The sequence below is a fragment of the Atta cephalotes genome (assembly GCF_000143395.1).
Source record: "Atta cephalotes unplaced genomic scaffold scaffold00070, whole genome shotgun sequence".
NCBI lineage: Eukaryota > Metazoa > Arthropoda > Insecta > Hymenoptera > Formicidae > Atta > Atta cephalotes.
Genome location: NW_012130134.1, coordinates 399,889 through 404,056, shown reverse-complemented (window position 1 = coordinate 404,056; position 4,168 = coordinate 399,889).

Here is a 4,168-nt window from a genome sequence, read left to right as displayed (position 1 = left end):
ACACACACACACACACACACATATATATATATATATATATATAATATGTATACTTAGCGACTTATTAAAAATCAAAGATGGGAAGCAACTCGTTACTTTTAATGAAGTTACAATTATTTTTCTTCTAACTGTAACTTCACTAAGTAACTGTAACTTCATTACTTTTTTCTGTAATCTGTAATTGTAACTTTAACTTAACTTACACCTTTTAACTTATAACTAATTTAATGGTTACTTTTATAGTTACTTTATATATTCAAATTTATTTGTCAATTTAATGTGCAGTCCATTTGGCGTTACAAATCGCTTCGAGACATTTGATTGACCAATGAAATTGAAAGAAGAATGAAATTTATTAATTCGTCAATCAAAGAATGCTTCAAAATATTTGTAATATCAAGTAGACTGTACTCATATGTGATTGATTATGGCTGCGTTTATATTCATTCTGCTAGTGCTGGAGCTAGTATGGGCTCCTTTTCTTGAAAAGAAACGTAAAACTAAGAAAATATTATAAGTGAAAAATTCTCCAATTTATGAAGAATTCGGCAATTAAGACGATTTTTTTCATTTTAACCAGCAAACAAAAAATCGAATCTTTACAAAAAGAATTGCATCATTAATTTTTTGAAGTCCAATAGTTCCAATGTTGATATGTTAAATGATTGTTACAGAATAAAAAAATTATTCTTTAAATATAATATGACACTTCTAGTGACAGTAGACAAATAGTGCTTCTGTTGAATGAATGTTCAGCATTAATGATTCCAAATAACGCCAAAGAAAAAGTGATATTTACATGATGATACAATTGAATATCAAATTCTGTTAAAAATTAATAAGAATTTTTAATAACATTTTGTATTAGAAAATCTATAAGCTGGAATTTATTTGCAACTTTTAGCCGAATATAACATGAAGAATTTTGTTATAAAAAACATTGTCATATGCTATATATAATTTTATATTCATACGTATTTATATTACTTTCAAGAGAAACATCTTTGCCATACAATGTTCTTATTTTTTTGAATAAAATTGTATAACATGTAAATGTAAACCAGTTTTTTCTTCTAATGGCTTCATGTATTATCCTTGTTTAATATTAAGTGAATGACAAGGATAAAACGATATATGGAGGCACTCGGTTTCTGAACGCAGCCTTAACAGTATCGATGTTACTCGTTCTACTGAAAATTCTGATGAAAAAAAAAGTAACTGAAAGTTACGTTTTCAGTAACTGTAATTGATTATGAGTTATTTTTCAGAGTCAATCATTTGTAACAATAATTATTTTTGAGAAAAAAAAATTGTAACTGTAACTAATTATTTTTACAAAATAACTTTCCCTATTACGAACTGCTTCTCTCTTTTCTTTCATCATTTTCATTAAATTTATGGAAAATTAATTGAGCTCCATATAAAACTGGTCAATTTATGCTTCGATTTATAAGTTGAAAAGATTTTGAAAATTGTGTAAATAAAAGGAATATAAGCTAGGGGAAAGTAATCGATATTAATATAAGTCCTCTCTCCTAAAAAGATATTCTCTTATTTCTCGAAAACTGAATATTGTACTTTATTAATACTGATAAAAACATGATTTGTATAAATGATTAAAAAAATAAAAATGGCGAAAAAAAATGTTTACGAAAAAGTATAGAAAAACTACATAGACTGGGACAAGATCTTAGAAATTCTTAATTTTTCATAAATATTTATAGTGAAATGTAGAGTGGCGTTATTTATTTGAAAAAGAAAGGAATCTTCATGCCACTCTATGTCCCTACGAATATCTATGAAAATTTTAAAAAATTTTCCGTCAGGATCATAATGTGTCACTGTTGCGTTATATGTATATTTGCGTCTTACAAAACAGTAGATATAAGAGAAGATATATAAAGTATGCTTATAAATCAATAAAATTCTTATATCGAAGTAAAAGATTCTAAAAAAATCTTGTAGAATTTCACTTGTAGGTATTTTGTATAGATAATTCCTACGAAAAAGAAAGGAATATGTAATATTACTGCCTATTATGTCAATTTTAGAGCCCATTTTATCAAACGCTCATTTTTTTACATCTTATAAAAATTTTATTATTGCAAACTGTATCATAAAAATTGTTATTATTTGACAGATGGTACTTTCTAGTTTGTATTTATGTTTCTAAAGTTTTATTTTTAACTCTGTTTAAGAAATATTGTTCAAAAATAAAATGGTGTGTTAATATCGGTGACCTTCCTCTAATATTGTAACATCTTTCAATAATAACAAATGAATCATAAATTTTTTAATTTAAATTCGTGAACGAAAATAGGTTGTCAAAACGTGAAATAAATCTTATGGCGCCAATATGGAGGTTTTTTTTGCTACGAAGATAAAAAGTAATAAGAATTAACAAATAGAACAGGCCTGTCCAAAGTTTTATTCAGACGTTTTCCCCCCTTTATTGTTTCGTCGAGAGAGATAAAAAGACAATATTTTGAAACTAAAATTGATCTTAGTAATTCCAGTCAATTTTTGCGCATGGATCATTACGTAGGATATGTGTGCTACATCAGATTCAACTATAATATTAGCTTCTTCTGTTCTTACTATTACGCATAGGGGCAAGCTCTTTCGTTAGACAGGCCTAAAAAATATTTTAACCTTATATATTCCATTTTCACTATAAATCAAACTTATGTATTAGCTTCTCAAATTTTAAGAAATACAAAAAAAATATCTCAATGAGGCGCACGCTTTTATTCTTCGAAATTTTCCTATACTATAAAACTATAAAAGATAAATTAACGTTTTAAATTTCTAATTGTAATCTAATTGTAAATAATATTTAATGTTACTTGAAAATTTATTTGATAATAAAGTCACATATTTTTATGAAATAAGAGAAACTTAAATAAATCTAAGATAGATCGGTCACATTAACATATAATTCACGCATTATCCTTATCTATTTATCTAAGGCGCATAAGCATGACGCACTTTATGTAATTGCGCGGAGACAATGATTTTTTTTCAACTTTTATCATCGTTAACAGATGAGTGTGCCAGAGAGAGTGTCAATGAAGGTTTGGTAAACGTCATTTTACAGTATTTTTTTTCGTGTCTTTTGAGACTGTCGATCCTCGAGAAATGCTTTCCGCATTCCTCGCAGACGAGCGGGGTGGTAACCTTCTCTCTCACTTGCTTTTTCTTACGGTCCGAAGACAGTTGATTGGAAACAGTCACGAACTCGAAGCAGCCTCCTTCTTTGAGCTCCTGCTTTACGAACGGTTCAACTAACCAATCGGACAGTTCATCATTGCTGTCTATAAAAAAAAGAAAAAAGAAACATTCGTTAACTTTACGTTTTGATCAGCTGAAAATTCGTGAAGACGAGAAAGAAATCATGAGAGAAGAGCCTTATAAGCGCATGCATTCAGATAGAGTGGTTGCGTGCGGATATCGACGAATTCGAAAAATACAACCACTCCATAATGAATCTCGAATGATTAATAAATGTGAAGTCACATAAGTGCAATGTTTATGAGAGATAAACAGGAAAATAATAGTATCGCAGCATGATGTTCAAACATTACTTTTTTCAGTAATATTATTTTATTGACAGACTCGAAAGATAGACAATTATACAATAAATACTCGCTTTATTAATACTTTATATTTTTATAACGGCAATTGATAATATATAATAATGTTTTTCTTACAATATAAATACAATGTGACAATGTAATAATATGAAACAGATTATATAAAGAAAATTAGCAAAATAACAAAATAACTTCTTTACCATCAGTATCTCTTTATCAGAACACATTTTGTAATCAGAACGCAAATTTCTTCATTTCGGTAATGACTAGAAGATACATGTTGTTTCATATTATACAATTCGTTACATAATTCATAATACGATTAGTATAATCGTAAAAAATACAATAAATAAAGAATAATGGAATAAGAAAAACCTAATGTCTACATTTCTATTTAATAAAAAAAATACTTATTACGCGAGGATTGATTATACTTTGAGTTCATACTGAACTGACGATCGGTCAATTCATATCAATTTATTAATATTGTATGACACAATATCATATACAATTATCTGATAAAAGGCAAATATGAGAGAGAGAGAGAGAGAGAGAGAGAGAGAGAGAGAGAGAGA